The sequence below is a fragment of the Mobula hypostoma genome, chromosome 12 (assembly GCF_963921235.1).
Source record: "Mobula hypostoma chromosome 12, sMobHyp1.1, whole genome shotgun sequence".
Taxonomy (NCBI): Eukaryota; Metazoa; Chordata; class Chondrichthyes; order Myliobatiformes; family Myliobatidae; genus Mobula; species Mobula hypostoma.
This window is the reverse complement of record NC_086108.1, coordinates 4,968,243-4,982,409: the sequence shown is the minus strand read 5'-3', so window position 1 is coordinate 4,982,409 and position 14,167 is coordinate 4,968,243. Positions and strand designations below refer to the sequence as shown.

At 42.0% G+C, this 14,167-nt stretch overlaps 1 protein-coding gene across 13 annotated transcripts in view; it reads left to right on the top strand.

The window, feature by feature from the left end:
* Positions 1–14,167, top strand: part of sipa1l3 (signal-induced proliferation-associated 1 like 3) — a 415,438-nt gene that overhangs the window by 60,296 nt on the left and 340,975 nt on the right. The gene's annotated exons all lie outside the window — the stretch shown is intronic.

The following is a 14,167-nucleotide window of genomic DNA, read 5'->3' as shown; positions in this document are numbered from 1 at the left end:
GGTTGTATAAGATATTGATGAGGTGTAATTTGGAGTACTGTGTGTGGTTTTAGTCATCTACCTGCAGGAAAGATGTAAATAAGGTTGAAAGAGTACAGAGAAAATTTACAAGGATGTTGCCGGGTCTTGAGGACCTGAGTTATATGGAAAGATTGAATAGGTCGAAAGAATCAGAATGAGATTTAATACAACCGCCATATGTCATGAAAGTTGTTAATTTGTTAACTTTACAGCAGCAGTACAATGAAATACATAATGAATAAATAGAGAAAAAATTAATTACCGTAAAAATATATATATAGGCCCTGGAGAGTGAAGACTTTTCCAGGCGCAGATCTATGGTCTCGCAAGACTAACGGATGCCTAAATGTGTCTATTAAATAGCTAAGTTGAAAATAGTAGTGCAAGAAAAAACAAATTAAAAAAAAGTAGTGAGGTAGTGTTCATGGGTTCAATGTCCATTCACAAATCAGACTTTAATCCTTTGAACACAGCAGATTGAGAAGAGATTTGATAGAGGTATGCAAAATTATGAGGGGTGTAGATAAGGTAAATGCTTTTTCCACTGAGGTTGTATGTGACTAGAACTAGAGGTCATGGGTTAAGTGTGAAAGGTGAAAAGTTTTTAAGTTGAACATGAAGAGGAACTTCTTCACTCAGAGAGTGTGGAACGAGGTGTCAGTTGAAGTGATGGATGTGGGTTTGGTTCAAAGTACATTTATTATCGTATGCAGTATACAACCCTGAGATTCGTCTTCCTGCAGACAGCCACAAAACAAAGAAACACCATTGAACCCGTTCAAAGAAAAACATCAATACCCATTGCGCTAAAAAAAAACAAATTGCACAAACGGCAAAAACAAGCAAAGAACACAGAATATAAAACATTAAACTACAGAGTTATTGAAACAGTCCAGGAGTCTCTCCTGTGATAACCATTTCCTGGTAAGGGTCTTTTTTACCAGCCACCAGCAGTATATTCATCAAATATTTATCTCTTTTCAACCATTCTTGAGGTATATACCCAAAATATATGGTCTTACTTTCTAAGGGTATTTCACATTTAAAGATGTCTTGCAGGGCATTGTATGTCCCAATCCAATAGTCTTTGATAACGGGGCATTCCCAGAAAATATGATAATGGTTTGCATTCTTATTTCCACAATTTCTCCAGCAAACAGGGAGGTTACTGTCATAATGGGATTTCTGAGAGGGTGTAATAAAATATCTTATCAAGTTTTTCCATCTAAACTCCCTCCATTTCTGTGAACTGGTACACTTCCATTGATACCTCCATATTATTGTCCATTCTTCCTCAGATATAATTATCCCTCCTTCCTTCTCCCATTTTGCTTTAATGCATGAAGTCGAATGTGTTTTTAGATTTGACAAACCCTTATACACACTTGAAATTATTCTACTACCGTTGTCTGAATTATATGTCACAAGTCAATGAATATGTTGTAAAAAAAATCACTCCCTACTTCGTATATAGTTTTCTTCTTTTGATTGTTCTTTCTTTCCTCTCCTTTCTATAAGTGTATATACCTCAGATAAATATTATGTGGAGATTTGTGACAAATATATATGATATATATGTACAGTATCTGAAATACATCTTATGGAAAGTTTTGTTTGATGATGAACTTCAATAAAAAATAAATTACAAAAAAAAAGGAACAGTCCAGAAGTGTTCAGTTCAGTTTAGCGCTGTGTTGTTTGTTGGCTGCAGGCCACAGGGACAGTTGGCCCTGATGAAAATAGCAATAAAAAAGGAGTAACCAAGAACCAGAAACACATATATCATGAACAGCAGTGTACAATCCACAAACTATGTCGATTAAACTTGCTCAAAACCCAAGACTCCAGCACCATCCTCCAACAACCGAGAGAGAGAGAGAGAGAGAGAGAGAGAGAGAGAGAGAGAGAGAGAGAGAGAGAGAGACACACACACACACACACACACACACACACACACACACGGGTCAAGATTTCAACATTTAAGAGAAGTTTGATAATAAGTACATGCATGGGGAGGGGTATGGGGAGCTCTGGTCTGGGTGCAGGTTGATGTGGGTTGGCAGAATAATAGTTTGGCACAGACGAGATGGATTAAAGGATCTCTTTCTGTGCTTTAGTGCTAGACTGTAGATCACTGATGGATAAATCCTTGCAGCAGATTCAATCCAAAACGGATTTTGTTTTAGACCATAAGACCATTCAATGTTAGAGCAGAATGAGGCCTTTTGGCCCATCAAGTCTGCTCCACCATTCCATCATGGCTGTTCTATTTTTCTCTCAGTCCCAATCTCCTGCCTTCTTCCTGTATCCCTTCATGCTCTGACCAAACAAGAATCTATCAACCTCTTCCTTAAATACAGATAAAGACTTGGCCTCCACAGCTGCCTGTGGCAACGAATTCCACAGATTCACCACTCTCTGGCTAAAGAAATTCCTCCTCATCTCCGTAATAAAACGATGCCCCTCTATTCCGAGGCTGCGTCTTCTGGTCCTAGACGCTCCCACAATAGGAAACATCCTCTCCACATCCACTCTATTGAGGCCTTCCATCATTTGAAAGGTTTCAATGAGGTCACCCCTCATTCTTCTGAATTCCAGTGAGTACAGGCCTAGAGTCATCAAATGCTGTTCATATGACAAGCCGTTCAATCCTGGAATAATTTTCGTGAACCTCCTTTGAACCCTCTCCCGTTTCAGAGTGTCCTTTCTTGGATGAGGAGCCCAGAACTGCTCTCAATGCTCCAAGTGAGGCCTCACCAGTGCTTTATAAAGCCTCAACATTACATCCTTGTTATTTCCCTTTGTCGTGTTGTTAAATGAATGCTGAATCCTGCCCCAGTGCATACTAACTGGGGGATTTGTCTTTTTTTTAAAAAGGACGAGCAATTTTGAGGAGACCACACAAAGCTCCAGTTTGGAATCTTAGAGTTCCTGTTTTGAAGCTCATTTGCTTCAGCATTTTAGCAGTGTCCAAGTCTGCACGGCTGAAAGGAACTGTATGTAAACTGAGCAAAGCAGCCAACACTAGTCCCTCTGTGTGAAGTTTCTGTGTCATGTGGGCTGTGTGCAGAGTATTGATCTTTCTACTGGAGCCCTGCCAGAACTGGCTGGACAATTGCATTGTACACCTGCCGCAAATATTTGGCTATTGGGAGTGTTGAAATTTCACAGCGTTGAAACCTGTCCTACAAAGTAAATAGTGAACTTGTATGAGCTGTTGTTTGTGGAATGAGGAATTAATATAATGCCCTGATGAAGTCTGAATCAGTATCAGTTTTAATATCACCGGCGTAAGTTGTGAAATTTGTTGTCTTCACGGCAGCAGTACAATGCAATACTTAATAATAGAGAAAAATCTGTGAATTACAGTGTGTGTGTGTGTGTGTGTGTATGTATATATATATATATATATATACACACACATATATATATATATATATATTTAAATAAGTAATGCAAAAAATGAAATAAGCAGTGAGTTAGTGTTCAATGTCCATTCAGAAATCAGATGACAGAGGGAAAAGAAGCTGTTCCTACGGGCTTCTCTACCTCCTTCCTGATGGCAGCAATGAGAAGAGGGCATGTCCTGGGTGATGGTGGTCCTTAATGATGGATGCCATCTTTTTTTTAGACATCGTTCCTTGAAGATGTCCTGGATACTACGGAGATTAGTGCCCGAGACGGAGATGACCTTCTGCGACTTACTGCAATCCTGTGCAGAAGCCCCCACCCCACACCCCATACCAGGCAATGATACAGCCAGTTAGAATGCTCTCCGTGGTACATCTGAAGAAATTTGAGAGAGTCTTTGGTTACACACCAAACTTCTCAAACTATCTGGATTATTATCTGGTATAGTGCACTTGCTGATCGTGTTTGGATCTAAACCTTTACTCTTGAGTAACTAGTTGAGAGCTTGAGAGTACATGACTGTGTGTCCTAATGTTACTCTTATCAAATAAAATGGCTTCTACGTTGTTGCATGAGCTTGTTGGTGAATCTCAGTGATTTCAGGCTGGTGGCTAACGAAAGAAGGAAAGCAACTAACTACTTTGTTAATCACTAATTTTCTGGCAAGCAATAGTCTGTATCTTCCCTTTGGACTTGGAGGCAAGCGATAGTACGGGGGGGGGGGAGGGGCGCAAGTGTCACCATGCTTCCGATGCCAACATAGCATGTCAGTAGCTTACTAAATCTAACCCATATGTCTTTGGCATGTGGGAAGGAAACAAACACCTGGAGGGAACCCACATGGTGACGAAGAGAACACACAAACTTCTTAGATAAATCCTCTCTGTTCTCTCTCCCTCCCTGTAATTAATGTGCTCAGTTTGGAGAAAGAGTCCTCAAGCGAAAGTATTGACTATCTCTCCTCATTGAGGCCTTTTGATCTACTGTGTGCTTCTGTACATTGTGAGGCCTCTGCTGGTTAGGGTTGACCATGGATGTAGCATGCAAGCTGTCTAGATGCGGAAGCCAGGGCAGTATAATATGGAGAGCAAGTTCCCCCTCTCCACACATCTGATGAACCCAAAGGAATGACAGAGACGATACAGTTTGGTACCAGCAGCGTCGCAGGAGTTGCCAGTCAGCGTGGAACTCAGTGTAAGACTGCCTTAGGGACTCCAGTTCCGGATTTTTTTTCGGAATTTGCTCACGAAACCTTCCCCATGAGTGGTGTGACAAGAATACACATAGATTAAGATGTAGCTGTCCTGTGCTGGCACCAGTGGGATCAGCAGTTGGTCTGCCACCTGTCTTCAGGAGAGAGAGAGATAAGGAAAACAATGGAGCAGCATTTGGAGATGTTAATGAAGGAAGGAGAGCTGTCAAGATCGGCTGCCCCTTTGAACCCTGAACTGTTTGAAGTGATGGACAGGCGATACCCCAGCAGGGGGATAAAAAGGGACAGGTTCGCTAAGGCAGGACACACACGACACCCGTGGTAACAAGACCCTGGAAGCGGTGCGTCTCTCACAAGTCGGTGGGAAGTACCGGGCCATAAACGCACAGGGTGGAAAGGCACGATCGGCGGGAACCTGGTGTGTGTCCACCCTTGCCTGGGTGCCAGGTTCAGCGCAGGGAAACGATCGTATCTGGAAACGGAGGGGTCACGGTCGGTGACCTCAGATGACATCACAAAGGACTCGCCCAAAAGCTGACTGCGAAGGTCTGTCTGGAAACCTTGAATATTCATTCGTTTTTGCTCTCTCTCTCCTTCCCCCCACTGTCCATCGTCACGGCAGCGATTACTGCGAACTGAACTGAACTAAATTGAACTGAACTTTGCGTCACTTTGAAACTGGTCATTTACCCCTAGACAACGATAGAGCTTGGTTGATCCTGTTATCTTAATTCTGTGTACATGTATGTTTATCATTGCTGAACTGTTGCTTTTATTATCCTTTTGATTAGAGTACTGTGTTGCTTGTTTCTTTAATAAAACTTTCTTAGTTCTAGTAATCCAGACTCCAACTGAGTGATCCATTTCTGCTGGTTTGGCAACCCAGTTACGGGGTACGTAACAGTGGATATAGCCGCAAGGCAGCCGTGGTTTGGGATCAGAGTTTTCCTGCGCCTAGAGGAGGTGCCAACCACGGCTGATGAGCTACTAGTTTTAAGGTGCCTGTAACCCGCCTTTGTTCCCTCTATTGTCAGTAGAAATGGTTCCGTCAGGCTTAGTAGCTAAGCTACATGTGAAGGCCAGGAACTGGACTTGGTTGTCAGAGGCTATTTGAGACGCACGCCGTTGGGAGCTTATCCCCATTGCCACCCTGGCTATAATAACCTTAGGAAAATGTACATTGTGTTCTGATGATAATAGGTAAGGATAGCCGTTCACCGATTGATCCTTGAGATGCCTGAGAAAATTAAAGAGAAGAGAATGTTAGAGATAGGGGTCTGATGTTCCTCTTGTTCTGACCTCTTTTGCATCCCCAAATTTAATTACTACCCTGCTGATGTTTCTGAATACCAAGGACTAAGCTGTCTAAATCCCCTAACGGTTCTGCCTCGTAGTCACTTCCTTCTTAAGGAATGTTCCTTTGAACTTACTTCCCTGCCAAGCATTTGGGTCACCTTGTGTGTCTAAGTGCGGTGTGGTAATGATCCAGCAGCCTGTGACATTTTTTCCAGAGTTAAAGGTTCTATGTTACTGAAAGTTATTATTGGCCAGGGTTACTATTGCAACAGCAAACATTAGGGAGAGTATGCTCGAACGTTGGATGTGACCTGGCTGCAACTGAATATCTTCTCACACAGATTTTTAGTTAAGAGTTTTTGGATGGTTCCTTCTGCTTGTAAGTGGGTTAACAAGTGAGGTCAATTTCGTTATCACTAACTTACTTACTGCTCATTACACTGCTGGCGGTGTTCAGGGCTTCCTTCATCGTGTCAGTAGCCTCCTCTCAGTTTTCACTATTGTCAGCCATGCAAGTCCCTGGTGGAGACTCAGGAATACCCTCACACTCAGATGCAGAAGGATTCTTAATCACTGTTTCTGCACCAACTTTGTTTGAGCAGTCAGGGTTGTTAGCCCTGAGCTGAACCCCTGAACCTGGAGGATGAGTAGACCTCTATGCTCTACCCTTTGACCTGTTTGGCATGGGTGACCCTACCAGGAGCCAAAGCATAAACCCCTGACTCCAGCCAACATAGCCCTCCGGGTCATTGAAGCACCCAAGCCTCCAAACCACAATGATTTTATTGTCCTCTTGCAGAAATTTCTTTATTCACACAGAGGATTCTATAGATGCTGGAAATCCTGAGCAGCACACTTAGGATGCTGGAGGAACTCAGCAGGTCAGGCAGCATCTATGGAGAGGAATAGACAATCGATGTTTTGGCCCGAGACGCTTCAGGACTGATGAAACGTTGACTCTTTTATTCTTTTCCATAGATGCTGCCCATGTCAATTCCTTTATTAAGCCCATAAGATATAGGAGCAGAATTAGGCCTTTTAGCCCATCTAATCTACTCCATCATTTCATCATGGCTGATCATTTTCCCTCTCAGTCCCAGTCTCCTGCCTTCTCTCCATATTCTTTCATGTTCTGACTAATCAAGGATCTATCAACCTCTGCCTTATAGATACATACATACTTGGCCTCCATAGCTGACTGTGGCATGAGTTCCACAGATTTACTACTCCCTGGCTAAAGAAATTCCTTCTCATCTCCATTCTAAAAGGATGCCCATCTATTCTGATTCTGTGTCCTCTGGTCCTAGACTCCCCCAGCAGAGAAAATATCCTCTCCACATATATCAAGAGCTTTCACTATTCAACAAGGTCATCCCCCATTCTTCTGAATCCTAGTGAATAAGGTCCAGAACCATAGAAAGCTTCTCAAATGACAAGCTGTGCAATCCTGGATTGAAGGGAAGGAATGTTGCAGAATGGATGTTGGCAGTGGGGGACCCAGCGATTCATTGACGAGTGTGTTGTTGATCTAAAATCTTCCCCGTAGCATAATAATTTTAAGAATACTTTTGAACTATAATGGCCCAACCCAAACTCATGATTAGAATGGCAAGAATTCACCCTGTAGTGATCCTTCCTTAATGTTCATCAGGAGAGTGTTTGATTTTGTTGTCTCAGGTTACTCTCTGACTAAAATCCAATCCTTTTGTCTTCAAATGATTCCCAGGTAACATTCCAATTTCACCAAAACAGAGACAAAGTAAAACACTGTGATTATCTCAAAAGTTCAAGATGTTCAGAGTAAAATTTGTTATCAGTGTATATCATGTCACCATATACAACCCTGAGGTTCTTCTTCTGCGGGAATACTCAGCAAATCTACAGAACGGTAACCAAACGGGATCAAAGAGTGAGAGCATAGAAGACAAAAAGCTGTGCAAATGCAAATATAAATAAATAGCAATAATTAATGAGAGCATGAAATAACAAGGTAAAGAGTCCTTAAAGTGAGATCACTGGGTGTGGGAACACCTCAATAGATGAGTGTAGTTATCCTGATGATTGAGGGGTAGTAACTGTTCCTGAACCTGGTTGGTGTAAGTGCTGAGGCTCCCGCACCTTCTGCCCGATGGTAATAGCAAGAAAACAGCATGGCCTGGGTGGTGAAGATCTTTGATGGGCTGCTTTCGTATGACATGTAGATGTGCTCAGTGGTTCATAGGCTTCACCAGATTGTCCATGGCATAAAAAGGTTAAGAAACCCTGGTCTAAACTTGCCTTTTCCATGTACCTTTCAAATGATGTTATAGTACCTGCCTTTGCCAAATCAGTATATACACAGTGCTGTGCAAAAGTGTTAGGCACCCTAGATTTTTATGGTTGCAGATAGTATGGCCTTCACAGAGCCCTGATCTCATTGAGCTGTCTGAGGTTACCTGGAGAGACAGAAGTCTGCAGAAGAACTGTGGCAAGCTCTCCAAGATGCTTCAAACAACCTACCAGACAATTTTCTTATAAACCTGTACAACGGTGGACCTAAGGGAATTGTTGCAGTTTTAAAGGCAAAGGATGGTCAGACCAAATATTGATGTGATTTAATGTTTTTTTTTACTGTTTACAGCTTTTTACAGTAAATATTCTGATATTTAGAAACCTTACATTTAATTATTTTGAAAGCATTTACACTTTACAGATTGTTTTTTACATGTGCCTAAGAATTTTGCACAATACTGCAAGGGTTGTAAAGAGAGCTTTTGACACATTGGCCTTCATAAATCAAAGCACAGGGTGTTGGGGTGTTATGTTGAAGTTGTATAAGGTATTGGTGAGGCCTAATTTGGAACATTGTGTGCAGTTCTGGTTATCTACCCAAGGGAAAGATGTAATAAGATTGAAGGAGTAGAGAGAAAATTTACAAGGATGTTGCTGGGATTTGAGGACCCGAGTTATAGGAAAAGATTGAATAAGTTAGGGCTTTATTCCTTGTAATCATAGAGATATACAGAATTATGAGGAGTAAAGATAGGGTAAATGCAAGTAGGTTTTTCCCACTGAGGTTTGGTGAGACTAGAACTAGAGGTCATGGGTTAAGGGTGAAAGGAGAAATATTTGAGGGGAACATGAGGAAAACTTCTTCACTCAGAGGACAGTGAGAGTGTGGAATGAGCTGCCTGTGGAAGTGTGGTTGCAGCTTCGATATCGAATTTCAAGAGAAATTTAGGTAAGTCCAAGAATAGGAGGGGTATGAAGGTCTATGGTCGATGGAACTAGGCAGATTGATAGTTCAGCATGAACTAGATGGGCTGAGGGGCCTGTTTCTGTGCTGTTGTGTTTAATGACTCTATACGCTGTATTCATGCAGTAACGTGTAAGCTTGGTACAATCTTTATCTTTCGATCTTAGGGTGACACAAGATGATCTGTGTGTATCATTGCAATACAATCTTTGTTTCAGTTGGACTTGAAAGGGTAAAAGCTCAGTACTTCTTTTAACATGTTCTGTTGGAACCAACAGGCACAACCATGTTACAAGGGCATTCTCAATCAACTACAAAAAGCTGGATAGGAGCCAGTTGGAACACTGATACAATTGATTCGTAACCACTGAGTTTTTGTTGATTTTTGTTGGAACATGAGACACAAATACTGAAGGATATGTGCCATTTATAGCATATAGTTGAACTATATTAGCGGGCTGAAGTTAAAATCTGATGTAAATGTGCTGTAATTGAAGTATGTCACGCCTGAGGTCATAGTACAATGGTGACACAGATTAGTTCTATCCTGCTTTGCTGAATCTGTTGTCATCTGATTTCAGTAATGTGGACTGTGACATTTTAATTAAACTGCAGTGTCATCTTTTGTTTCTTTGTAGGGCAATTAATTAAAATTCTTGTAGAAACATTAAAGAGATATGGAGTATGTGAGTTATTTTATCTTAATCTGGCGGATGCTGGAAATTCAAAGCAACACACACAAAATGCTGGAGGAACTCAGCAGGTCAGGCAGCATCCGTAGAGGAGAATAAACAGTTGACTGTTTATTTTGGGCTGAGACCCTTCTCCAGGACTGAGAAGGAAGGAGGAAGATGCCAGAATAAAAAAGTGTGGGGAAGGAAGGAGGCTAGCTAGAAGGTGATGGGTGAAGCCAGTTGGGTGGGAAAGGTAAAGGGCTGGAGAGGAAGGAATCGAATAGAAGAGGACAATAGACATGGGAGAGGTGATAGGCAGGTGAGAAGAGCTAAAAGCACAGAGTGGGCAATAGAGGAAAGGGGATTTTTTTTTTAACCTAGAGGAAGAATCAATATTCATGCCTTCAGATTGGAGGAATATAAAGTGTTTCTCCTCCACCCAAGAGGAGGCCACGGACCGACATGTCAAAACGGGAATGGGAATTAAAATGTTAGGCCACTGGGAAGTTTTGCTTGTGTTGGCTGGAGTGGAGGTGTTCCATCTTGTTTGGTTACACCCTGTTTCGGTTGTAGATTCCGAGTTAAGATGAAGAAGAAACCTTTACCCTATTGTGTCATGGCTGAAAGTGAGCTATCCAGACCCAAATCCTTGCTCAGTTTGTCTTCTTTTGCACATTGGTTGCTTGTCAGTCTTTGTATATGTATAGTTTTTCTATAAATGCTATTGTCTTTCTTTTTTCCTGTAAGTGTCTGCAAGAGAGTGAATCTCAAAGTAGTATATGTCAAAATATATGTACTTGGATTAAGTTCAAAGTAAACTTATTGTCAAAATACATACATATCACCATGTACAATCCTCATACTCAGGAATACTCAGTAAATTCAAGAAACACAATCGCATCAATGAAATACCACCCTCAACAGGACGGACAAACAACCAATGTGCAAAAGACAACAAACTGTGCTAATACAAAAGAAAAAGTAATAATAATGAATGAATAAGCTCTGGGAGTCAGAGTTTGGAATTCATTTCAGGCGCCATCTGTGAGGTGTTTATATGTCTTCCCTGTGACCATGTGGGTTTCCTCTGTGTGCTTTGGTTTCTTCCCACAGTCCAAACATGTACCATTTAGTAGGTTAATTGGTAATTGTGATTTGTCCAGTGATTAGGCTAGGATTAAATTGATGGGTTGCTGGGGTAGTGTGACCTCGTTGTGCCTATTCCGTGCTGTATCTCCAGGTAAAAATAAAATGAGATGAATAATGCTTGGCCAGTGTGGACTCCTTTTCCCGGGTACTACGTTGTCTTTGACTCTTCCCGGAGGTTCAGGGAAAGATAGTGGGTGTGAAAACCAGTATTTATTCATATGCTTGCTCTGAACCAATAAAGATGTTTGCCAGTTAATACAGATGCTGTCTGTGCCCAGCTGATCATTATTGTAGAGAGTTGTCACCTGCAACGAGAAAAACATCCCTTTAGAGTGGAGATGAGGAGGAATTCCTTTAGCCAGAGTGTGGTGAATCTGTGGAATTCATTGCCACTGATGGGCGTGGAGGCTGAGTCATTGAGGCTATTTAAAGTGGAGGTTGATAGGCGCTTGATTAGTAATAGCATCGATGTTTACAGAGAGAAGGCAGGGGAATGAGGTTGAGGGGGAAAATAATCAGCTGTGCTTGAATGGTGGAGCAGACTCGATGGGCTGAATGTTCTAATTCTGCTCCTATGTCTTTAAAGTTCAAAGTACATTTATTATCAAAGTTTGTATAACTGTGTACAACCTTGAGATTCTTTGCCTTTTAGGCAGCCACAAAACAAAGAAACCCAACAGAGTCCATTAAAAAGACAACCATCAAACACCAAATGTGCAGGAAAAAAACCAAATCGTTCGAACAATAAAAGTAAGAAAAGAACATTCAGAACTGAAATTCACAAAAGTGAGTCCACTGCCTTCAAGCCAGTCACAGCGGATCCAGGAGCCCACTAGTTGCAGGCCACAGCCTCAGTTCAGCACAGAGATGAGTAAACCTCACCAAGCATTGAGCTGAACACCGTCACGTTCCTCACCTCTGGTTCCAACACCCTGACCCTTTCAATCTGGCACAACGCTTAAATTGGCCAAACAGGGCCTGCTGGTGGTGCAATGACATTGGCGTCGGACCCGGGAGCGGAGGTTCCCGGGTTCGAAACCAGTCGGGTCTGCTCCCGAGTACGCTTTCCATCCGTGCCAGGTTGAATGTCGAGATCGCAACTCGACCTCGTAAAATGAAGGGAAAAATACTGCGAGAGTGTCTGTGTGGGGAGTAGTGAGCCACACAGTCTCTCTCTCTTGCTCTGCGCCTTGTAAAAAGCCATGAAAAAGACATAATCACGGACGCACGCACACACATGCACAGACGCGCACACATGCAGGCACACGCCAGATCAATCAATCAATCAATCAATCGGCCAAACAGTGGGTTATTTCTCGATCTCGGACCTGGGTTCTGCTATTTCGATACTCTCTCAGGCCTGCGACCTGCCACTTCGATTCAGTCCATACCTGACTATTCCAATCTTACCCAGTGCCTAAATCAGTCAGACGTCTTGTTCCTTGCTCTTGTGTCCAGGCCTTTCAAGAGGACTCAATTCACGTTTGGTTATTTTAAAAAGAACATTTAAAAAGGAGTGTAACATATGAGGTTTTAATGTCCAAGAATACAGTATTCAGTCATGCTATATTTGAATGCAGCCTACAACTCCGTTTTCAGGTTCCTCTTTAGCAAGGGTTTTAGAATGTTTTTGAGGCATATCTACTATTCCTTATTTTTTTGGTGACTTGTCTTTTAATTTTTTCACCGTGGTTTGTACGGAGATCATTTTTTTTCTCAACAAAGGAAGAAAGAAAAGTTTGATTAGGATACTGATAAAATATATTCCTGACAACCCCCATATTTTATTGTCCATGGGATTATTTAGTGGGTTAATAGCTGGAGGAAAGACTGCAGTAATGGCAATCCTTTATTTGTACTGTTGAATCACTGTCTCAAAGTGCTTCATCCACTATCACCATCAGTAACTGAGCTTCTTTCTGACAATAATTGTGTTGTGCTCTCCCTCTGATGTCTTCTCCCTCAGGCACCGTCCAGTAGTGGCAAGTAATTGGACTATTTCTTGCCGCCGTTTGCACGATTTTTCTTTTTGCGTGGGGGAGGTTTGAATTTCTTCTTGCCATTAGCACGACTTATTTGTTTTTTATGAGGATAGGTTTGATGTTTTTGTTGCTGTTTGTGCGATTTGTTTTTTTTTGGATGAGGGACGGGGTGTAATCTTGTTGCTATTTGCACAATTTATCAGTTTTTTGTGCGGGGGGGTTTGATGTTCTTGTTGCTGTTTGTGTGATTTGTGTTTTTTTTTGTGGGGGGGGTTGATGTTTTTCTTTGAAAGGCTCCCATGGTTTTTTGTTTCGTAGCTGTCTGGAGAAGACAAATTTTAAGAGTTGTATACTGCACACATACTTTGATAATAAATGTACCTTGAACATTAAAGGATGACTGTATTGGAGGCTTTCCAGTTTAGTAACAACTGTGATGCCATATTGTTGCTTGCAACCCTCCAGTAGTTTCTTTCAGGACCCCAGTAACAACTGTGATGCCATATTGTTGCTTGCTGCCCTCCAGTAGTTTCTTTCAGGACCCCAGTAACAACTGTGATGCCATATTGTTGCTTGCTGCCCTCCAGTAGTTTCTCTCAGGACCCCAGGCAGCTATTCTGTTTTATAAAATATTCAACTAAAAGCCAATAATTCCAGGCATCTTGGCCTAATCCATGTGCTGTCTGTCTAGAATCTAGATCTTCCCTTCAATGGCTGTAATCAGCAGAGATGGTTCAGACCAAGTTCAAGTTTAAATTCATCGAACTATACATGAACACCCATGAATATAACCAAATGAAACTGCGTTATTCCGGGGCCAGGCTGCAAAACACAGTAGCAACAGTCACACTCAGCACAAAGCATATATAGCACATATAAGATAGCAAGTACATAATAACATATCAGTAAAATACAACCACACAAAAAATAGTGCAGGTCCCTGAACCATGAATGTTGCAGGAGTCTGCAGTCGAACACAATACGGCTTGTCTTCTGCTGAGTGAAGCCTGCCTCTGGCTTGGATGCCGCACCACGCCATCTCCAGTGGAGCACACTGACTCCGTCTCTCTCCTGGGTGGCAGTATATAGGTGACACCGCAGCATGAGGCCCAGTCCTCGCGACAACCAAGGCATCCCAGCCCCCAGCTGTCCGCCAATAAATCAGTAAATCAGGCTTGCAGCATTT